The sequence below is a fragment of the Lissotriton helveticus genome, chromosome 2_1, assembly GCF_964261635.1.
Source record: "Lissotriton helveticus chromosome 2_1, aLisHel1.1, whole genome shotgun sequence".
NCBI classification, from domain to species: Eukaryota; Metazoa; Chordata; class Amphibia; order Caudata; family Salamandridae; genus Lissotriton; species Lissotriton helveticus.
In genome coordinates this window covers 1,081,134,378-1,081,159,625 of record NC_136059.1, presented here as the reverse complement: position 1 = coordinate 1,081,159,625, position 25,248 = coordinate 1,081,134,378, and positions in this window count along the sequence as shown.

Genomic DNA, 25,248 nt, shown 5'->3' with positions numbered 1-25,248 from the left:
TCAACTCTCCTCCTAGAAGTTTTCTGTCAGGAAGCATTGGTGATAGATGCTATGATAGGGATCTACTGCTTCATATAAATCTAGCTGGTGCTTGCTATCCTTCTTGTATGACAGCAGGCATGGGCAAAAAATTACAAACAAAATCTGAATCTTTCTTTTTTTATCTTTCTTTATTAATTGAAAATAATGTATTGAATTTTATTTAAAAAAACAGTACAGTAAGGTAATTGTTGTAGTCAGACTGAAAACCTTGTTGCCTTTCATATGATATAGAGTTATTAAGGTATTCAAATAGTACCATAGTCTACAAAGCCTAAATAGGTAGCATTGTGACTTCCTTAACTGATGTTTGGTGTATTATTAATTGTTTATTTGAATGTATTCACCTGCACTTACTTGTGTAATGTTATCTGTTGGTTAAACAAGGATAATACTATATCCATTATTTACCCAAAGTAACTAATAAAAAAAGTAAGATTGGAAAGGAAAAGGAGAAGAAGAGAAGTAAAAGAAGAGAATAAGCCAACCAATAGTGCAAAAGGTTAAACCATCATGTTGTGATATTTGATGTTGTAGTGAAATAAAGAAAGCATCAAACATACTCACATCTAGGAATGTAAATTATTGGTGTCAGTGATTAAGTATGTATTCCTGTATAGTTATTGTGATTGATCTTTTCTAGATATTCATCCGTCTTGTTTCAGATAGAAAAGTTTGCTCAAATTCAAGGGCATTGCTGGGCTATAAATCTGTAGTGAACGATAATTTCAATTGTTTGCATTCCTTTCAAGTGAGCGAGAACATAAACCTATATTGATCTTATACTAACCAATCTTTATAATTCATCCAAAATAAAAATTAAAAATTTAAAAATGTGCAGATGCATCCTCACAACTTCAGTGACAAGTAACCTTGCTTCTCAGTAAAACAAAGCACTTCACAAAGGTCATTTATACTATTCAATCCAAACTTCATTAATATACGGTTTTAAGAAACTTATATCACTAAAAGATTACAAACATTCATACCTCAGACCAGACCAATCTATGTATACATGGCATAACTCTTCACTAATAAACAAGCATAATAATGCTCAATTTGATTTGATTTGGCTCAGACCTCATCTAAACTGTAGGTGCCTCTTACACCCAGATGTAAACTTTCACCTGAGTTGAATAAATTGTAGACCGTGGGTGTATTTTTAAGAGAAACATTTGCTAACACATATAGATTACAACTGCAGTATGAGTACAATAACAATAGAAAGAATGTGTTTAAATACATGATTGTATCCATGGTATAGTTATCCTATTAAGTTTATATAATACCACAAACAGCTTTATCCTGTACATTTGGAATTCGGTGTGCCCATGTCTGAATTGTGCAAATTCCAAATCCGCCAAAAGGTAAGTCAGGAAGTAAAGTATTACATTCACAATACTATTTCCAGATAAATTATGCACCTTTGCAGAGAAATCCTGACCCTTTCTCAGTCCAGACAATGCCTAAGAATATCTGGAGGGATGGACCAGGTCAGATGACTGGGATCTGTGGTCGACCAGATTGAATGTAGTGACCTGACTGGAGAGAACAGTCAGATTATATAGGTTGGTACACCAGTGTCTTTTTTGGGCACAAGAGGTAAGATCAGATATTCAGCATCTACCAGTTGTAATGGCCCTCTCAGTAGTAGGATAGTCACCGGGGACAGCAGTTTCGAGGTGCTAATGATATTACTGAGTCTCACAGAACATCATCATAGACAATATTCTAGACAAAGGAGTTTTATTAGACACCGATACTAGCAAACAAATTAATAGGTTTAGCCAGTTCTCTCTTGCTCAGGCTTATATTTGGCAACTTCACAGTGATTAGACCAATGAGCACAGCAAGAAGAGTATGACAGGTACATGATGAGAGTAAAATCAGATCAAAAAGAAAGATGGAGTATAACGGTCCAAGAAACAGGATACTCTTAATGAGGCTGGAGGTTGGATAAACAGGGAGGAAACTCTCAAAATTATGGGTTGGGTAAACAGGTGATCATCAGACCTAAATTGCTCTGCATTCTCCTCAAGGCAGAAGGAGAAATATTGTTAGCTACATGGGTGGGGCAGTGACCATATTAGCATGGAAAGAAAGCCAATAAGAGGCTTTGGTCGCAAAGAACTCTCAAAGGGCATGAAGGGCCATTTACCATAGAGAAGTAAAAAATTATTCATCTCAGGACACTATGGTTAGATGATGCAGAGGAACAGAGACAAAGACAGATTTTAAAAGGAGGTGTGACAAAAATAAATTCAGTGGTCGAATGACAAATAGAGTCATGGACGAGAATGTAGAGAGACATCCAGGAGAAACCCAACCAATATAAAAAAAGAGGGTATTGAATCCGGCAATCACAAACTTCGACCAATACTATACAAACACAGAGGGGCAGATTTATGTTAACTGGCGCATCCCCAGGGATGCGCCAGTTAATGTGTGCCACAGTGCGCCACAGCTCCGCCACCCACGGTGCAAGGCAGGGAAGATGCGTGACGCATCTTCCGGCGTACGGGCGGCAAATTGCAGGAGTCATGTCGCAAGTGCGACATGACTCCTGCAATGCACAGGGGCCACCCCTACATTGCATAGTGTATCACCCTTACGCCTGCTTCAAGTAGGCGTAAGGAATTGACGTAGAAAGTGACTGAGCGAAATCTTATAGATTTCACTCAGCCACTTTTAGGAGGCGTTCCTGCGCAGGAACGCCCCCCCTGCGCAGGAACGCCTCCTTATGGTGCAGGGCTTTACAACGTGACGCATCTCCTAGATGCGTCACGTTGTAAATAGGGCGCATTGTTTGCGCCGTAGTTGCGTAACATAAAGTGACGCAATTGCGGCGCTAAAAGGCGCAAGGCCCTCATAAATGTGCCCCAGAGTGTACAGAGATGGTGATCAGGTAGTCAAGGTGAAATCAAACGACTGCTGTGTTCTTTCTTCTCCTGGGACAGGATTTGTCATATTACACTGAAAGGCTTCATGAAGTCTTGAATGTTCCGTGAAACAACCTAAATTTGTAAATTCATTGAACACTGTTTTGATTTTACCATGAAGAAATATCCTAGTAAATAGTTACTGTGAGTATTAAGACTTTGATCAACAAAAGTTGGATATAGACACAAACAATAATTAGCCAGAGGTACTAAGTTATTTCACAGTTAAAAACCCTGAGAATTTAAAAAAATCTGAAATTGCTACAGTTAAATCAAATTTTTTTGTTTTCCAAACTCATTTTGGAATTCAGAAATCTTAATACAAATCACAAAATATGTTTTAAAATGAATACTGATTCACAATGTGGAAGGGGCTTGATTTGGTTGTTACTTACAAATTGCAAAAAAGGTAACTTTTATACCAATGGTTTGCGGTCATATATATGGTTACAGACAATTGATCAACTACTGTCTTCCAAGTTGGGTTGGTAACAGATTCGCAAAAGTGAACAGGTCTCTGTTGAAAATTCAAGCAGCATCTTCAGCAGTTATAGGCAGTGTCCGGGGGCGTATTACCAACGTTTGTGGCAGTTTTTCCATATTAAACCCCTCTTTTGTCATACGCAGCTCCGGTTCTTGTAAGGAAATCAGGCTGCCTAACAAAAAAGCTTTTCTTTTTGAAATGCAGTCACGGGAATGTGGTGTACAGTCCCTTTTCAGGTCACTCTTGTTGTGATTGTAGCCAATTGCAGGAGGTTACAAATGGTAACCTGCCTATCAGTAGTAGTTTGCCAAATAATACTGGAGTGATATAGAGATGGTGCTTAATTTGTGATCGCTTTTCGAAAACACAATCAAAATCCATACTGCCCCGAACCCTCTGTTGAATCTGACAGAGGACAAAGCAGCTAACTCATAAAACCTCTCACACTGATGAATGTCATGTGTAGGGGCAGGAGGTGATGAGTCTTGTAAGGCTTCTAACTTTCAGACACCCCTCCTTGGAATGTTTATGTAGAGTTTGGATGTCTACAATACTGGTTTAAGTTGTAACTCTAAATTGGGGTGGCAGCCACCTTGAGTACTGAAATGGGGAGCTGTTTGTCCAAGAATGTAGGGTGGAGTGGAGTTGGGAAGCTTTGTTCAAGTTAATCAATCAGGTACAGGATCATGGATGTTTATCAAAACACACACCACGATAAAAGAGACAATATTCAACAGGAAGAGATAATGAAAATGGAAATGGCAGGGAAATGCAATGATCCTATAATAGGTTCATGGAATAAAATGGTCTGATTCAGAAGGGAAAAAGATGTGTAGTAAAGCCGTTCTTTGGTATATGCAAGTCTGCTACCATATATGCTAGAAGACACTGTGACAATCAACAATTGCAGGTTTGTTGGCAGGTGCAGATACACACTTCTAGCCCACTCTGAGCTTACTTCTAAATCAAGAGGAGTGGGCATAGTGGCTAGGCAGTTGTTATCTTTTAAGATGGAATGATATTGAAGGGGCATTTTAGCAAGAAACTCGTTCAAATTATCGCAGTTTTAGCAGCAGGAAACTGCCACTAAAACGGCGATAATGGGCTTGCTAATATGTGTTATAGAATTCCCATAGAAGCCCAGGTTAAAACCAGAACCTGGGCTTCAATGGGAATTCACAAGGGCATATTATCAAGCCCATTATCGCCGCTTTAGCGGCAGTTTCCTGCCTATAAAAGCGGCAATAATGTATCACCATTGCTTGATAATATGGCCCATGATGTTTTTCACAACGGCTATGTCAGATCTCACCCCTCTAATAACGGCCTTCACTGAAAAAATGCGCCCATAGTGAAGCTGGATGGTGATTATAGGTCTGAGAATTGTAAGAGAAGGGGGCCATGCAACAAGTATCTATGAAGGTCATGTAACACTTACTTTTTCACAGATACTTACATTAAGGAACATATAGGCTCAGATTGACCATCAATGCTTGGTAGGCACACAAGGCATTTACACAAGGCCAAGACATCTCCAAGATATTTATTTCATGGAAAAAGACAGCTGAGGCAAATGAGGCGAGGTTCATTAAGAAATCTTTTGAGAAATAGAATTGCAGACCTCCATGGTGGAAAGGATATGCAGTGTTATGATTAGAAGGAATACACCCAGGATTCTGATGGAAGGAGAAGCCAGTGCACACCTCTTTAAAAAAACAGCACTGTGTGGACGATGTAGGTAGGAAATAAAGCAAGCACATTGCTAGCATGGCTCCATAAGAAATATGCCTGTGTTGAAAGTGCATGTTTTAGTATGCATATATTAATGTTTTACTGACATGGATAAGAAAGATATATGAAAGTTCATAGAAAATGTGTCCCCCCTCCTTTTACGTTTTATAGAGTGCTAACACTAAGTTCTATGACAAATTGAATGCCCTCATATTGCTCATTTCTAAAGGAAATGCTGGAAGTTTTACAGCTTTGATTACATCAAGATAGCTTCAGGTGTGCCTTAGTTTTGGCATACAAACAGAATTTCAGAGCTCTATTTGTTAATTAGAACACTGTTGGAAGCAGTAGACGACTGGGGAATTAATTGACAGACTGCTGCTGCTGTTGGAAATAAATGTTTTACTCAGAGTATCAGACTTTATTCTCACATGACTGAGGAGGTTAGTGAGAACTTATAGAAAATTAACTCTCATTTTCGCTTCTGGCACACCTTCCATAACCTCTCTGAGAAAATCATGAGAGGTTTTTTTCTTCTCTCACACATGGTTCATCAGATCCCAGCAGAAGATAAACATTCGTTGCAGGGTAAAATTTATACAATTCCTAAATTTCGAATGGTACCACCAACAAATTATGTATATTGTGACTACTGGTATCACCCAATGTGTGTTTTTTTTCTTCACCTTCTTTAGCAGGTTTTCACTGCATGCATTTCAATGGAGACCTTGTTCTTGAGCGCTGTAATGGCTGCTATAACATGTTTTCCATCTTGTGGCCGGCATTTGAAGTTTGTCCCCTTGCTACACCCTCCTCCTCATGCCCTTTGGGGTCAGGATGTGTATACCCTGCCCCCTTATATTAGTTTTATTCATTTTTAGGATTTAGGTTGGATGTCTCTGAGCCCTGTAATCGCTGCCACAACATTTTGTTCAGTTTTGCGCTGAAAAATAATTCCCAATATGACACATTAGGGCTCATTACGATGTCGGGCAGAAAGCCTCCTCCCGACAGTCAGAATCCTCGCAATTGCGTTGGAGCCCGACCGACTCGGTCGGTTTACAGTCCTACTACAATGTTTGCAGTCGGAACGTAAACCGGCCAGTCATTCCTACTCGGTTCCAACCGACTTGCGGAGTATTCTTGTCCGTTGGAACTGCACCTTAACCCCCTATGGATGGCGTTTCTACTGTTGGGATTACGATGTCACTTTCCAACAGCCTTTCCGCGTTGGCCTGTCCAACATGGAAAGGCTGTCGGAAAGTGACTTTGGGGGCCCCTGACAGGGTCCCCTGGCCAGTAAACATAGGCTGTGGCAGCCAGGGGTCCTGTAAAACCCTGCACTGTGTGGCAGGTACCATGGGGTGCCTAAGACAGGGTGCAGGGTTTTCCACACACAACCCATTTCCCCATGGGAGCCTGTGTTATGGCCGGTTCTCAGGTGTAACACATCCTCCCACAGGAAACAATGGAATCCTACCGAACAGTGTTTCGGTTGCATCGTAAACCAGTTGTCAGAACCGACAGTTGCAAATCGCCTGTCCCGAATCCAAGACAGTTTCTGCCTGACATCGTAATGAGCCCCTTTGTGCTAGATTATGTCACTTTTGTGATGCTAACCGGGCCCAAAGTATCCGTAAATTGGAGTCTTAGTGAGTATTTCTCAAATAGATTTGACCTTACCTTGGATGGACAGGTTTGTAGACTGAGTGTTTTTATATTACAACTATGAAATTTCCCTCTTCCGTGCTTTTACTGACTCACTACTGATACGCTCATTTTGAGAAGCTGCTTGTGATCTTAAACTTGCTACAAGTAGATTTTTCAGAATGTGGTACCAAAGGAAAAAGAATAAATAGATAGTGATTTTCATTTAGCAAATCCAATCTGTGATTAGTTTTCTTTGCTGTATTATGCATTTCCCATACTACATATGTGCCAGAGGCCAGGTCCCCATACAACTGTTTATGCATGACTATGACACACACTTGGTAAAAGTTCTATTTGACAAGTAGTCTGATAATCCAGTTACTGCCAAAGTTCCCAATATGTCCGATTCAGTTGCCAGAATGTGTACCTGTAATCAATATAAACATTGCCAGTATAAGATTTTATGCATCGTGCTTTTACAGTTTTTAATTATGTGCAACATGTTTGCATTGTGTGGTCTTTATGATGCCCGCTTCCATTTCAACTAGGACACCTAAACACCTAATGCAGCTAACTCCATTAAACAGACTAGTACCTCTGTTTCTCAGATTTGTTTTTCACTTGAACTTAACATCTCATGAATGGTAATATTTAAAACAATTATATAATTACAATGTGAGAATGTAATTGTGGGGTATATTCTTAGAAACTTTTTAAAGTTTGTAGTACTCTGTAATACTACTCTACATGCTCACAAATGCTCTTCACTAGTTTACGACTGTAGATTTTTGCCTATGCCTCTTCTGTATCTAGCTGGTGAGACAGGCCGCTGAGGCTCTGCGCACTCATTTTGCACAATTTTAAAAATACCCTTTGTGTTTTTACTCTGTTTGCCGCTCCTTAGCGCAACGCGCAATTTGTTTAAATTGTTGATTTTAAAAACAATATACCTTTGTCTGAACACCGCTCCTCGGCGCAACGCTCTTTCCTGTGCCTGTTATTCTTTCCTCTCTAGGCACCGATCTGCCACGGCTTGTGCCGTTTGCAGCGGCGGGGCCACACGAGCGAAACTTCCGACATCTGGCCTCACATACTCACTTCCGCCCTGCTGGTCAATTAGCAGGTTAGCGGGCTAGTGAGTTTCATTCCCTTGGGCACTTAATGACGCAATGGCGGAAGCGCAGCGGACGAGCGCAGCGGGAGCGCCGACTTCGCGCCGAAGTCGTGCCAAAGTCTTGCCCGTCTGCGCCCGTCCACGCCAGAACAGGACCAGGGGCTATTCCCTATGCTCCAGGTAACATAACATATTCCTGCTCTGCTTTATTGCATCTACAGCCGCCTCCCTGTACTTTTGCCCCTGCTTTTAGTTGTCTAGATGCGCCGCTGAAATGTCCTATATGCGCTCTCATGTTAGGTTCTGTCACTACGGCTCTATGCACCCCCTCATGCACTTTCTGGGATACCCCATCTGTCACTCATCATTTTTCCTTTACTTCGTACAAAGCTTGTCCTGATCTGGGCTTTATTAGTATAAATTGCCGATCTCTCTCTAAACCTAAGAGAGACATCTTTGACCTCCTTGAGTCATCTAGACCAGCAGCCATGTTTGTTACGGAAACATGGCTAAACGACAGTTCCGGCCCAGACATCGCCATGGCGCTCCCCAATAACTACACCTATGTGGGGAGAAACCGTATACTCAAGGATGGCGGGGGTATTGCTGTAATCTTCAAAAGAGAATTCACTTGCAAATGGGAAGATCTAGATTTTCCCAACTGTGAAGCTGGTCTCTTTAAACTCTTACTCTCTCCCAATTTTACTCTGACTGGAACCCTTATTTATCGTCCTCCTGGCTCAGCATGTGTATGGGCATCCTCCTTTCCAGAGCTCATTGCCCCTCTGTTGCTTCAATCCACTAATTTCCTAATAGTAGGAGATTTAAATATTCATTTTAATCATGCATCCTGCCCCATTAGTTCACGCTTATTACAGGATTTAGCCGCCTTGGATCTTCACCTGCATAACTCTGGCCCCACCCATAAAGCTGGTAATCTATTGGATCCCATTATTTCTAATCTTAAATGCATCACCTGCCATTCGTCTTCACCTGTCATCTGGTCCGATCATTTCATCATTGATTTTTCAATCAATATATCTGATCATCATAACTGCCCTTCTAGCTCACATCCTCACAAAGCCAGCAGGAACTGGAAACGATTAGATAATGGCAAACTGAATATCTGCCTTGAGAACTCTAAACCGACGCTTCCCACCGTTACTACCAAGGAGGTGTCTGCTGTCAGCTCTTGGCTGATATCAGCTTTAGATTCTTGCCTTCCAACCCAGAGAAATAAGCCCCATATCCATCATCCACCGGCTCCCTGGTTCAATGATTCACTCCGCCAGGAAAAATCTCGTTGTAAGAAACTGGAAAGCATTTGGCGCTCCAATTACTGCACGGATAAGAAAAAAAGGTATAAAGCCGCTCTTCTTGCCTACCATGCCGCCTGCGATACCGCCAGAGCTAATCATGCTAATATGACCATACTTAATGCCCAAAATCGACCTAAGGCCCTGTTCAAAGTTGTAAAAGATCTTGCAGGCATGTCCTCCGTACCTAAAGACCCCTGTTTGGACACAGAACAATGTAATGCCCTGGCAAATTTTTTCCTGGAGAAAATAGATAAAATCTATGCTAATTTTAGCGTTTCTTCCACTTATTCTCCTGTTTCTGATCCTCAATGGCCTAGTCCCTGCTCTGTTGATGCATCTAGCTTAACTCCCACTACCCCCCAACTTCACTCTTGGGAACTGATCTCGCCTTTGCTCTATCAAAAATATCTACATGAAATAAAAACTGGCTCTCCCCTTGATCCCATGCCCCCACAAATATTGCGCACTCTCGATCCACCTATACTCCAGATCATTCTTGATCTTCTAAATGCTTCATTGGCTGAAGCCACGGTTCCCAAAGAACGGAAACATGCGATGGTGGTTCCATTGATAAAAAAGGCCAACGCGGACCCAAATAATCTCTCCAACTTCCGTCCCATTTCTCTGCACTCTTGCTACTCTAAAATCCTTGAAAAGCACGTTAACTCTCTTCTCACCTCTTATGTTGAATCCTTTAATTTTCTTCACCGCTCACAATCCGGGTTCAGGGCTGGCTTCTCCACTGAGACCACGTTGCTTGGTGTGACCGAGACCATCAGAAGACAAGTGGACAACGGGGAGACAGTGGCACTCATTCTGTTAGATTTGAGTGCCGCATTTGACACCGTCTCCCATTCCATCCTGTTGTCCACCTTGAAATCTGTGGGTATCGACGGCCTAGCCCTGGCGTGGATCGCTAGCTTTCTTTCTAATCGCACTTTTCAAGTCTTTTCTTTTACTTCTGTCTCCTCCATTTTCACTTCTCCCCACGGTGTACCCCAGGGCTCCATTCTTAGCCCTCTTTTCTTTAATCTTTATGTGAGACCTCTAGCTTTCCTGGCGGAGCAAGCAGGTCTCACGATCTATTCTTACGCAGACGATACGCAAATCGTCTACTCTCTATCTACAAATAAACATCTCCCCACGTCTTCCCTGCAGTCTGGTCTTGAACAAATGTCCAATTGGATGCATAGTCATAAATTAAAACTGAATGGTGACAAAACGGAGCTGCTTTTATTTGGTCCAAATTCATCGCTCTGGGGCCCGCAACATTGGCCTCATCAGATGGGCCCTACTCCCACCCCTTCGGCCTCAGCCCGCAACCTCGGGGTCCTTCTTGACAACCAGTTGTCAATGAAGCAACATGTTGTTAAAATCACGTGGATGCTTCCAGCTGATACCCTGAGGACCGTAGTCCAGGCCCTTGTCACCTCACGGATGGACTACGGGAACATTCGGCTCCTGGGTGCCTGTAAGGAGGTTATAAAGAAATTGCAGGTGGTTCAGAATATGGCTGTTCGCCTTATCTGTAACTTGCCTGCCAGATCCTCGGCCGCTGTCCATCTGCGCAACCTGCATTGGCTGCGCATCGAGAGCCGAGTGAAATTTAAAGCTCTCTGCTTTATGCACCATATTAAAACTGGCAAAGCCCCGGAATACTTATCCTCTTTAGTACAGCACTATGTCCCCTCCCGTACTCTGAGATCCTCCACGCAAAACAAGTTTCAGACCCCGCGTGTCAACAAAGTCAAAATGGGCGGTCGCTCGTTTGCATAACTTGCTCCCTCCCTTTGGAACTCCATACCTCAATCCCTGCGTTCTGAAATTTGCTACCTGAAATTCCGTAAAGGAATTAAGACCTTGCTTTTTAATTTTTAAAATGCGTGCTCATTCCTCCTCAACTTAGCTCACCTCTGTTTGTTTTTAGCGCCGGGAAACCTCCGGGTAGCTGTGCGCTCAATAAATGCAATTATAATAATAATAATAATAATAATAATATCCTATGTAGGGAGTGCATCAGTCTCATGGTAATCACAATCTATCAACTATGCTTTTGTTGCAGGTTATGATGCATTTGCCCTCTCTCCCCATCACCTCACCCCAATTCAAATTTCAACCACGCTGCATCAACAGAGCTATAACAGAGCACATGCTCATATGTGAGGCATCATTGTGTGCACTTTAGGTATTCTCAAGTCATGCTTCAGATGTGATTGCTAGATTGCTAGATTGGGGGCACCAGTGGTTCTCGGAAGCAGCAAACAGGATTTATGTTGCTTCTTGCATAACACCACCCTGCTAAAGGGCTTACCCATAGAACTTAAACCTGAGCTACAACCCGTCCTGTTTTCCATTCATGGAAAAAGAGCAAATATCAGTGTGTGATCAGTGTGTGACTGACTAGAGCAATCACACTTCACATGAACTGCTATGATGGTCACTGCAATGAATAGTGGACTATGTCTCCATCCACATATATCATCTTAAGGAAGTATTGTTGCACCACCATAATGTTGTATCCAGTCTTGTACACCATTCGCTATCACATCACTTACTTATTTAACAGTATGCTACAAGTACTTTTTCATTCACCTATACTAGCAATCTGATATCAAATCATACCTGCCACATTTAATGTTCAGATAATAATTTAAAACACATGGAGGGTTACATCTACACATCTTTACATTTACATTAATTTATTTCTAGATCATATTAAAAAATGTACTTGCCACTTTATTCCATGTATCACTAGGAAGTCGTGTACAGCACCAGACACATGTCCCCCTTCATTTCTACGTGTACCTAATTATTCAATCTTTGCAACGTATTGGCATGGTTCTGCTAGCTAGGCGGGGTTTGCTAGCTAAGTAGAGAACACTGACTGCCAGCACAGAATTCTCATAATAATTTCCATAAATGACATCACTTTCAATTTACTTAGAGAACCTGGAAGTTCTGTGCATGTCTAAGTCAATAAATCTTTGCCAACGTATTTTGACCAAAAGAGCTACTTCATCGTCGAAAGCAATTTTAAATGCAATTCCAAATTCAGTCAATAATAAGAGTTATAAGCAGTTTTTTAAAAGGTTTTATTTTCTAATTAAAGTTGAGGAATTCCGAGTGTTTATTCTTTAGTCAAATATCAAGGAGGTTACCGAATCGATAATAAAAAGTGTGTTAGTATTGCAGGTATTCTGCACAAGCACAGAACTATGCACAGGATAATGGGACCTTAGTGTATAGGGACTGGGTCTTCCTACCACCTAGGTACCCACGAACCCAGGACCAACTAGATATAGTGTTTCACTTGCTCTCCTACTCACTTACAGAGAAACAAATGATTAGACACCCCAGAACACAACACTTCCAGATCTCTCAGGAATCACGGTATCAAGACAAACGCTTTCGCTCACACTCTTGTACTTGTCCACAATAAGATCTGACAGAGACACAGAATAGTTAAAAAAAATTATTTCAACTAACGTGCCCTAACATGCATTATACGTGCAACAACAAGTAGGAAAATGCATAGTACCAATATAGTCAGCATAGCAGCTAGTTCATAAATCATAATGGCAGATGTCATCATAAAAAGATAATGGAGAAAAGACTATAGTGCCTAACTTCCCTCCCCTTGCTCAGAAGAAGTATTATTATACAATAGAATATCTCTGGGCTTTGTCTGTAGACCCTATACCTTAGCCTTTAGATGGTAGAGCTGCATTATAAGTGCTGAATCGCTCTTCTCCCTGGAAATGTCCATTTCCAAGTGTATCTCACCTATTCGTGAACGCCACTAAAAACCCAAAATATGCTGTCCAAACAACAGCTGCATCGGTATGTTTTGTCTAAGGGTTAAGGTCTGGCCAGAACAAAATGATGAGGTGCATTGTTGTTCGACCTTACACATAATGTTCAGTCAACCTCCCAGGAACATGCAACCTCATCAGGAGTCTGAATTCAACACTATTCAGTGTAGAGTTAATTGTGCAGTTTATCTTGCTCACTTGGGGCCAGATGTACGACCCTTTATTGCGGCCACAAACGAGAGATCCTCCCGTTTGCGGCCGCAAAAAAGGATAATAGCATGTACAAAAGCTATTTTGTGAGTCACTGACTTGCAAAATAGCATTTGCGACTCTCGCTATTAGGAAGGGGCGTCCCTTCCTAATAGCAAGTCAACATGCTATGTATTAATGGTTGCAGCTGCAAAACACTTGCAGTTTACCACCTACTTCAAGTAGGTGGTAAACCACTCGCAAAGGGGAAGGGATTCCAAGGGGACCACTCGCCCTTTGTGAGTATGTAGGAAAATATTTTTTAAGAGCAGGCAGTGGTCCCCGAGACCACTGCCTGCCCTTAAAAAAATCAAACTGAAAATTGTAATTCTTCTGTTTTAAATGCAACCCGTTTTCCTTTAAGGAAAACTGCTGCATTTAAAAAAAAATGCTTTATTAAAAAAGCAGTCACAGACATGGTGGTCTGCTGACCCCAGCATGCCACCATCCCTGTGAATGCTAGCCATTCCTTCAGGGGTCGCAAATTGCGCCTGCCTCATTAATATTAATGAGGCATGCAATTTGCGACCCATTAGTAGTCGCAAACAGTGTCTGAGACACTGTTCTGCATTCCAATTAGCGAGTCGCAAATTGCGAGTAGCAAATGCAACACAATTTGCGACTCTATAATTTGTGGGTCGTACATCTGGCCCTTGATCTCTTCCTAACAGGTTTACAGAGCTTGAGTCACAAACAACAAATCCGGGACTTTACACAAATGAACTTATTTTTACTGCAGCATCTCCTGAAACTAGATTTGTAATTGATTTGTTTAAAACTCCTGCAACTTGGATCTTCTGTCCAAAGTGAGGTAGGTCTGAGACTTCCAGTGTTCTCACAATTGATCTGGAAATATCAGCAATGTCGGAGCTAAAAAGGGCATTATCAAATACAGGAAAACATTGAAATGGGTTCTGATTTTGCTTCTGAATAGAATTCAGATTTGCTTTGGGCAACTGATTTAAATTAATTTCAGGGATTAACATACATTGTAGAACGATCTGGGCTTGGGGAACTTGTATCATTGGGACCTATATTTTATTGACATTTGCATTTGCTGAACTGCCACATTTTGCACAAGAAGTTTATCTCTGTATTTGCACATTTCCATCTACTGCATCAGGATTAAGTCTACACTCCTTCTTCCAATGCACAAATCTGTTACAAAGATGACAAGTAGATATTTTCTTCCGCATTGCGACATTGCGACATCCATACTTGAATTTGGATCAACCAAAATACCTCTACCTCTATCCTATGTGTAATAAATCAGGACCTGTTTACAGTGCCCTCCCACTTTTTGCCCCCACTTTGATTACTAGGTGTTGGTTTTCTGACTCCGACTGTGCCCTGGGCTTTGCCACCAGTGCCAGGCCCTGTGCTCTGTGTACATTTGGTATAATTACAGTTGGCAATGACAGACCACTGTAAGTCCCTAGTATATAATAAGACAAGGGGAATTCAAACTGCCTATAAGTCCCCAGTGTATAATAGGAGAATGCGAATTAGAGGCCAAGTAGATTTTCTGCACTAGAGTGTGCACTACTGTGGTGCCTGATGTCATTTTAAAAGCCAGGCTTACTTTGGAGGCTGTTTTTAAATTGAAATGAGATGAAAATTCGACTTTGGATTTAAATGTACTTTCAATGTATAAATCTACCATGTGTTTGCATGTATGTCACTGTTAAGGTCTCCCCTATGTGCCCCAATGGTAGGGTGCCTTGTAACTATTAGCAGGGACATTATAAAATATGTTTTGTATGCCCTGGTGAGGTAAAAACTTCCATTTATTTACCCCATTGTAGTGAATGGCTCCATAAGTTAAAATTATAATTTTTTTTAAAGTAATAATATTGATAGAAGCCATGTAAAATATAATTCAAGGTATCAAATAAATAGTTTAGATAAATCCAACAACTCGCCACTGTTATCTTTGTAATCACTATTACAGAAAATACATTATCAACATGTATTTTCTATGAGCCAAAATCCAGCTTTCCACCTGCCTGCTCCTGATTGTCCCGCCTGTTCCCAGGCTGTTCTAATGAGGTGTGAAAAGCCCTGCGAAAGAGTAAATGGGTTTCCAGTGGGCGGAGAAGTATAAGCTGCAGAGCAGATGGTAGGAAGGGGGTGAGGAGTAGCCAAACTGGCCTTCAAAGGTTGAATGACACTTTAGAACAGCATAGGCCCACCCCCACATCCTGCAACCTCAGCCACACAGGAGCCCCTGTAATTAGATTAGAAAGAGGGTTCGAAGGGGGTGTTTAGGATTATTAGCCACATTCAGCTCCTCTGGAGAGACTTTCTCCATGTTGTATTTTGGGAGAATGGTGCTTTCTGGGACTAGCCACACTTTGGAGGAAGAGGTCATACACCTAGGTGGCACCCTGCACCCAGGGGTCAGAGGTTCCCTCCTGCTTGACACCCAGGAACACCAGATAAATATGGAAGAGTGCATTGCTCCTCAGGTCTGCTGCCTGAAGAGACATGAAGAAAAAGCACTGCCCTGCTGACTCCATTGCCTGCACCAAGAGGACTGAACTCATCAAGACTGCACCTACTGCACACAGTGGGACTCAGCGCCATAGGGAAATTCCCTGACTCTGCAAGTCTAAGGCTTGAACTGCCTGCAAGCTACAGGTTAACAGAACCCACCTGCATCATCTCCACGAAGAGTTTCCATCCTGGAGTGCATCCAGTGGACTTTTAAGGATTTGGTCAGATGCATTACGGGAATTGTAGTCCAGACATTCCAAGGACCATCTAGTTCTGTACAATTAAATGTTGTGTCTAATTTAATAAAAACTATACATTAATTCTGCATACATGTTTAATTATTATAAGTTTAATAAAAGCACATTTCTACAGTTAAGACAAAATCTAAACTAGTCACAATAAAGTCAAACTATAAATTATATTTGTGCATGTTTCAGCAGAGAAAAAAGTCTAGTCAAGGCCTGGCATTGAATATGAATGCCGCTTCTTTTCAGTACCAAATGTCTGTGTGACATGTTTGAAAATGTATTTGAAGTTTAAAGCCCAAGGCATGTTGTCATTAGTAGTGTGTTATTTTATAGGGAATTTCTGCTTCACAGCACCATAGCTGAGTCACAGAGCTCTGCAGTTAGGGTTAAGTTCTCTACTTGCTACAACAAACAGGATATGACATACACAAACTGGGATTAGGGCATCCTGTGCTATCCAAGGGCAATGAAATAATTCTACTCCTTCCTGCTGCTCTTTAATACAAGAACCTCTTCAAATGACTTACGATTGACATGAGAGTCACCACAGTTTCCCCTAAGAGTAATTCAATCAATCAATCAGGGAATTGTAGAACGCACTACTTACCCATGAGGATCTCAAGGCGCTGGGGGAGGGATTCGGGCAGCTCCAGTTATCCGAAAAGCTAGGTCTTAAGTCTCTTCCTGAATGCTTGCAGTGTGGGGCTTCTTCTGATGCTGAGGGGGAGTTCATTCCAGGTATTTGCCCTGATGTAGGAGAAGTATCTGCTTCCCGTTCTGGCTCTGTGAATGTGTGGGATTTCGGCAAAGGCTTGGTCAGTGGAACAAAGGTTTCTCTTGAGGGCGTAGAAGGAGATTCTTTCATTGAGGTATTGGTGTCCGGTGTTTTGGGGGGCTTGGTAGGCGCGTGTGAGCAGTTTGAAGGTCACTCTTTTTCGATGGGGAGCCAGTAGAGGTCTAGGTGATGTGGTCTTGTAGTGGGATGCTGAGGACGAGTCTGGCTGTGACGTTCAGGACGTGGAGTTTGTGGAGTAAATATTTGCTGATTCCGGCATAGCGGGCATCTCCGTAGTCTTGCCTGTTGGAGATGAGTGCATGGTTGATGGTATTTCTGGAATCGGGGGATCCATTTGAAGGTCTTGCGGAATATGCAGAGTGTGTTGAAGAATGTGGAGGATACAGCGTTGATCTGTCGGTTCATGAAGGGGGAGGCGTTGATTATTATGCCAAAGTTGCAGGCGTGTTCTGTGGGAGTGGGAGGGTTGCCTAGGGTGGAGGGCCACCAGGTGTCGTCTTACGCAGTGGGGGTGTACGCAAGGATGAGGATGTCTGTTTTTACCGAGTTGAGAGGTTTAGTAGAATGAGGGCTGCAGTGTGGCCTTGTTCAAGGAGTGTGGATGTCGTCTGTGGCGGCTAGGAGTGCGGTCTCTGTGCTGTGGTTGCTGTGGAAGCCAGATTAAGATGTGTTGAGGATGCTGTTGGATTCTATGAAGTTTGTTAGCTGGATGTTGATGATCTTCTCTGTGACTTTGGTGGCAAAGGGCAGGAGGGAGATAGGCCTGTAGTTCTTGAGGTTCTTCAGGTCTATGGATGACTTTTTGAGGAAGTGTTTGACTTCTGGGCGTTTCCAGTCATCGGGGTACATGCCTGTTTCCAGGGTGGAGTTGATAGTCTGTCAAAGTTCTGGTACAATGGCAGAGGTGGCCCTGTGGAAGATGTTCAGCGGGCAGGGGTCAGTTGGTGCTCTGGAGCGTTTGTTCCTCATGGCCTTTGCGGAGTCTTCTGTGGTGATGGGGGTCCAGGCGAGGATGGTCAGTTGGGTGGGGTTGCTGGTGGGAAGTGTAGGGTTGGTGCCTTGGTTCTGTTCATCAAACTTTTCACAGAGAGTCCCGATCTTGTGGTGGAAGAAGGAGTCAAATTTGTTGCCGAGGTCTTGGGAGGGAGGGACGTCAGAGGCGTCACAGGGGGGATCTGGTAAAATTCTCGTATGATTTTGAAGAGTTCCTTGGAACTGCGGGAGTTGGAGAGGATTCTGTCCTGGATGAAGTACCTCTTCTTCAATCTGATGAGTTGGTGGTGTCCTGTAGTGATGGTCCTGTAGGCGGTGCATACTTCTGGAGTTTTGCTGTTCGTCCGCGCTTAATTGAATTGTCGGCACGCGCGCTTGGATTCTCGGAGGTCTATGGTGAACCAGGTGGCTTTCGTAGTGTGTAGTTTGTTGGAGTTCTGGAGGGGTGCCAGCAAGCTAGTGCAGTCGGCGATCCATTTGTGGAATTCGTTGGCTGCAGAGTTGGTGTTGGTTGTGGTGGGGGGAGGAGTGCAGCTAAGGGCGACGGCGAGGTGCTCTTCAGTGATCTTGCTCCAGTTTCTGCATGGGGGCATGGCCTTGGCTTGTGTGCGGTGGGTTTCAAGAAGGAGAAGTGGATGTAGTAGTGGTCCTTCCAAAGGGTTTCCATGGTGTGGCTGAAGTGAATGTTGATTCCTCCAGCGAAGATGGCATCAAGGGTGTGTCCTCCCTTTTGAGTGGGAGTGGTGACAAGTTGCTTCAATCAGATGTTGGCATGGTTGTCCAGGAGGGCGGTGGAGTTGTGGTCGCTGAGTATGACAAGGTGGAAATTCAGGTTTCCGAGCAGTACGTAGTCCATGGAGGTGAGGGAGTTGTGCAAAATGTAGTCTGCTATGATGTTAGTGAACGGGGTGCAGGGTCCGGGAGGTCTATAGGCGAGAGCTCCACGTAGATTTGTTCTGGGGTTGACCTGGATATGGAAGTGGATGTATTCCATGGGGGGCAAGGAGTCATTTGAGTTGGAGGTTGTCAGTCGGTGGGAGCTTTTGTGGATGATGGCGAGGCCTCCTTCAGGGTGCTTGGGGCAGTCTTTCCTCTGGATCTTGTACCCATCAGGGATGGCGGTTGCAATGTTGGCTGCCGAGCTGACGTTTGACTAGGTTTCTGTGAGGAAGGTGACATCTGGTGAGAGTGTGTCGGGGAAGACCGACATCTCTATTGCGTGTCTGTGCAGGGAGCGTACGTTGAGGAGGATGCAGCTCAGGGGTTTGTGTGCACTGGCGTCCGGTGGGGAGGCAGTAGCTGTCGGGATCTGGAGGTGGGTGAAGGTGCCGCTGAAGTGTCGGCAAGAGAACGGGCATTGGGTGATGCTAGGCGGCGAGCGCTGGCAGTTGTTGTTCCATCCAGGGTTGAGTGCACGGACACGCAGGTGGGGGAGGGGCCGCTGGGGTAGCAGCAGCGGGAAAGGGAACGAAAAAAAGACAGTGGGAAAAACAGTGGAAACAATGAACAGAAAACAGCACAGACAGACAAAAAAGTCACAAAACAGTCAACAAGGGACAAACAGAAAAACGGGGCTCAAGCAGACAACAAGGCACAGAACAGACAACAGGGCACAAATAGTCCACAAGGCATAGACAGAAAAACGGGGCACAAATAGTCCACAAGGCACAGATAGACAAGGCACAGACAGACAAAATCAGAAAGGCTGGGAGAGCGGACCAGAACAAGAGCAAGGCTCTCGCACTATACCTCCAGGGATGAGGGGCAGGCAGGCGCCTTTAGTTGGAGGAGGGCCTCGAACAGCTACCTGAAAGAGAGAGTTGCTGGGGGCAGAGACGCAATGACCAAGCTGTGCAAGGGGAGAGCAGTCTCCATGACCAGGAGGTCTGAGGTCTTGCTCTTTATTAGATTTAGAAATCTTATGGGAGGTGCCCTTCCAGAAGTATCCTCAGCTTTATGGTGTACCTGATACCAAGTTGTGCACTGCAGCATGGACTAAGTTGTAGAGGGACATCACCATGCAGTACAGTGTGGTGGATGCTCACATCCAAAGAGCTAGAGAGAACCACAAGCAATGAGAGGACCTCAGCCACAGGACAAGTATTCTCTCAACCCCAAACAACGTACATCTGTTTTTCTCTACTACACAGGAGGGTCCTGAGACAAGCGTGTCCAGCTTTATACTCTCACCTGGAGACCATGAGTCGCATCAAAGTGGTAACTCTTACAATAAAAAAATGAAAACACTTTTTGTGATTATAAAGCTTTGCAGAATTATGGCTCATATTTATTTTGTTTGCTTTTGTTCATGTTGTTAGCATTACATATTATCAACAAAAATGCATGGTCTTATATATGATATTAATGCACATATTTGTACTGTAACAGTAAATTGGGTTTAATTTCACATTTACAGTTTATTATATATTATATTTGCATGCAAGTAGGTATGTTTTAGTTATTTGCAATAAAAAGTGAACCTCATCAATGTTTTAAGTCCCAATTTTTTCAATCAATTGGTATAATGTTAAATAGCCAACACAAATATTTTCTGGAAATATATTCATGCCAGACACACAGCAAAGATACTGTGAGCACACATATCTGACTTTTTCTAAGTTACATACATTAAATGGTCATTGTTATATAATGTACACACAATGTATAATAACATGTATTAGCCATCAAATGTCCACATAATGCTCAGCCAATATTTAATAAACTCTGGACTTTTAAATCATGAATATTTTTTTTGCCATCAAGTAATGTCTTGTATCATTGTCTTGGTACATCTAATCCAATATGATACAGTAACATATTGGGTTTTTCTGCACACATAAATAGAAACATTTAATTGGGAAATATGTGTTGAATTGTTATGTTTGCGAAGCAGAGACACCCTGTGTAAATTTGAAGACCAATTTATAACCTTGCATGCCATACAAAAGTAGGTTATGTGCCACTCTCATGCATTTAGATTTCAAATATCCAAAGAAGCTTTTTATATACATGAAACATAAGCACTTATTTAGTTCTTTCCTTACCTTTCCATTTCAGCAGGCAGCAAATGACAAAGCATGGGAGAGTGGAGATGAGTGGGAAAGAGCAACTGTAGCGGTGAAGATTTGCAAGGATCTTAGTCATAAGATAGGGACAAGAACAAGAGGACATTACTACTACATAGAGGAGTTGAACATCCACCAGGCAAGAGCATACATAAGTCCTTCCCAGTGAACCACTCACTCAGAGTCGAAAAGACTCCAAGAGGAGGACATGGATAGCATCAGAGGGTGATTGATCTGGATGCCATGCGCTTGGAGCAGATATTATATCTGTGTTGTGTCAGAAGCAGTGTCCTGTGTCATTTGGACCTGAAGAAACCCCTCCATCCCTTAAGAGTCTGCCATAAACAATAGGACCTCCTTTTTTTCTTCTTTTGTCCTCATATATACCACCAGAATTTGTATGCTCTAGATGGGTCTCGCTGTTGCCTCTTATACTGTTATTTTCGAGTCCGCCCTGGAAACAGTATCATAGCAGACAGGGATGTCCCCGAGGTAGGCTGCTTTCCTTATCCAACTCCCTCAAGCCTATTTTGGGAACCCTAGGCTTGGGGGAGGACAGGACCGACACAACCTCTGGCATAATCATCGGACCGCTTATTTATTTAGCCAGACCACCAATTTAGACCAGACATTCTCAGTGTTCTCATTACGTCCAACCATGTCCATTTTACATACTTCCATTATATACTTTAAACATACTGCAAATCTGGGTGGAGCTGTTGACTTCCACTCCATACAAATTTGTCTCCTCGCAATGACTACTATATAAAAGATAAACTGAGTATCTAAACTATTAATATTATAATCTTTCAATAGACCAAAGAAAACAAGTCTGGATGAACATATAATAGTTGTTGACAGTACATCACCCAAAAAATCAATTATCGCTTTCCAGTAATCCTGAATAGCTGGACAATCCAGGAAAATATGAATATCGTCAGCTGCACTATGGTTACAACGGGGGCAATAATAGTTATTTTGTGTAATCTTGTGCAATTTGGCCGGGTGTGGAAAAGTAAATTTTGCCATGTTCTGTGTCCCTACGTGTCCTCCGTCTCATGTTATGTGTGCATGATTAATATGCATATGTATTCCCCATGTTTGATTAAAGACGCAATTACAGTTGTGTCCATCTCTAGTATGCCAGTTTCCAGTTCTCGTGAATACTACGAATATTAGGCCTATGTAAAGTTACGTTGCCACGTTTCTCAGTGTGCACGTTATTGCATTGTAAAGTCTCCGTTTCTAGGCCTCAAAAGGGCCCGGACACCAGATTCAGCTCCTGTCTCCTGAGCCTCGCTGAGGAGCGATACAGCCCCCACCTGTGTTCCTGACCCTTCACTTACTTCCTGCCTCACAGTGCCCGGTTCAGCCTGGCTCTGCCTCTGAGTCTGCCAAGAGTATGTTATGATTCTAGTTATCAGTCCGGTCCTCCTTCTCTGCATTCCTAAAAGCTACTGAATTGCATCAATAGTTTCCGTCATTGTCTAGCCTTTACGGCTCCATGTAAGAGAAATACTGTATTTAATGGTCATTTAATATTCTTCATCACGCACTACATGTAGAATAATGCATGCTCCAGTCTTAGAGTCTGTTAGCCTTTCCCCTCCTGACTCTTAGTTTATATCAACATGTTCTCTAAACATCAGATACTAGATACTGTTTAGGTACATGTCGCCCTGACTCTCCAGACTTTAGTCTCTGCTCCTAGCACAGAGTTCATAGCCCCCAGCTTCTCCTAGTAACACGTCATTGCCAGCTTGCGCGCACCATTAGGTTAGAGGTCGCGGCTCCTTAGGTAGCCCCCTCCATGTTTCCGCCCCATTCATGACATATTCTGTTACGTTTGCATCACATGTCTATGTATACGCCCTGTTCACGCCTCTTTTATGCCTTATCTTTCGCGACTGTTATAGGCCCCTCCCACTGCTACGCCTGTTGCAATGAAATGCTATGTAATTGTTCTAATGTATATATACTTGTGCACTGTTATTAAAAGTGGCTAGCCATTCCAGATCCTGCCCCCAGGCAGCTGCCATCCTATTCCTGTGCAGGTTGTCCTGTTCCTGTCCTTTATGCTGTATTAAACCTGCAAAACTCCTACTACCTCGAATCTTGACTCTTATTTATTGAGCTATCTGTTATTGCTATGTCCAGTAAAACCTAGATCCGGTATTATTTATTTATATACCACATAATGGCGCCCGAATAGGGACTTGCCCTTTCCCCACGCGCCGGTGAAGCCACGCCGGCCCCCTGACCCTCTGCAGCCGTGACGGAACCATACCGTGCACGTGCAGATATTTCTGCTTCAAGTATCCCTCAGGCCCACGGAGGAGACGGAGGTGGCGGTCCAGCATCCAGACGAGGCGGTGGAGGAACGCGGCGAGTCCCGACCAGAGCCCAAGCCGAGAGTCCAAGGTCCGAGGTATCCGGAGGCCCACCCGTAACTGAAGTCCGAAGTTCGTCCGTCCGGCGTCGAAGCAGTCCAGTCCAGTCCGAGGCCTTCCGTTCTTGCTGCCCGGTGAGTACCGTTGCTGGGGTAGTATCTAGACAGGGTCAATCTAATTGTCTCTGGTCCGTGGGTTTTGGTGGTACACAGACCCAAAACGAAGTGTCCACTTCGGTGGATGCGGGTCCTGACGTGTCTCTTTATGAGACCGGTAAGTTTCGTACTGTTTTAGCAGTGCATCTAGTTTCTGTTCTAGTCAGTTCTGTTCTCGAGAAAATTCATGTGTTCCGTTCTCAGTATTCCAGGTAGTATTCTGTTCAAACTGTTATTTTAAATGTTCTTCATGTATTTCAATGTCGTGGTATGAATGTGGAGTAATTATCGTGTTCATTGTGTATTGTATTGTGTCTAGATTACAGTTCAGTCATGCCTTTATTCTCTAAACTCCGTCAGTTAAAAACCAGAAAAGGTCTGTTAGAAGCAGCAGTTCCTGTCCCGCCTAGGGACAGTCCAGGTCATTTTATGTATCAGAAGCATGGCATAAGTGCCATATTATATCTAGATTTATGGGTAGAGTATACCAAAGAGTTAGAAGAAAAGTATAGATGGCCCGTATCAGGTACGTGGGATGCCGAGTGCATCATGAGAGTAGAAGAAGCATTATGGAAAAAGAAAGCCAGACAGTCGCAGAAAGATGCCATCGAGTTATGGCGCAAAGAATCTCATAAAAGAACCGAAAAAGAAATCAGAAAGTCAGAATTAAGTAGAGAATCCTTAGAACGAGCCCAGGAAAAGGAATTAATCGAGATAGGTGAACGAGTTAAAACCGAACAGTCAGACAGACAGAGGAACGCCCTTATTAAGGGTATGTACCCTCTTCTTGCCGAGGGCTTGCCAAAAGCGACCCCGGAGGCATCCAGTAATTTTCCGCCACCACTAGTTCCGACCAAGCTACGTCACAAACCGACCGCAGCTGATATTTTTCTCTCGTCCTATTTGGACGACACAGTCCCGGAATATGCAAATCCTGCTCCGCCAGCTCCTGTGAATAATGTAAATCCTGCTCCTCCAGACACCGGGGCACCTCTTGCAGTACCTGCTACGGTGCCCCCGGTCCAGCCAACATTACAATTTCCCACTCTGCCAGCACGAAGAATGTCAGTAGACGATTCTAGTTTAGGGGCCGCAGGAGGAGGTCCTCCTGGTACCCCGCCACCACACCAACGTAGAACGTTGGCCGAGTTACATGAATGTGCGTTACAGCGTACGCCCAAATATAAGTCCGTTGCAGATATCCGACGAGCTCTCACTGAATGCCGCTATGATCCAGTTGCAGGTGATGACAGTACAGTAATATATTCCATCCGTGTAAGACGGGTGACCGGGTATTTAGACACCCTACCAGACATGAAAGAAGATCTAGATAGAATATATCGTTTCATCCGCACAGGGAATGATCCAGAAAGTATTAGCGAAGCCATGTCTCAAAGAAAAGCTGAAATCCAGCTTATGTTATTAAAGTTTCTGATTAATTGTCTAATAAGAGAACAAGATTACCCGACTAAAGATCCGGTCGAAATGAGAACTCTGACAAGGTGGAGTGATAATATAGCCGAGGGTAAGCACAAGACTATCAGTAGCATAGAGAGTATGTACAAGAAAATTCGTAAGGAAATAATAAGGTTACACGACCAACGTAAAGCAGCACAAGTAAGCGAGAAAGAGAATGACTCTCCTACGGAAGAGGTAGAGGACGAGAATCCCACCAGAATAGCGTATGTAGGAAAATCTAGATTTCCAGATCGCCATTTACGCCTAGAACACAAGTCAGTTCTTCATCATCCAGCACCAGAACAAGGTT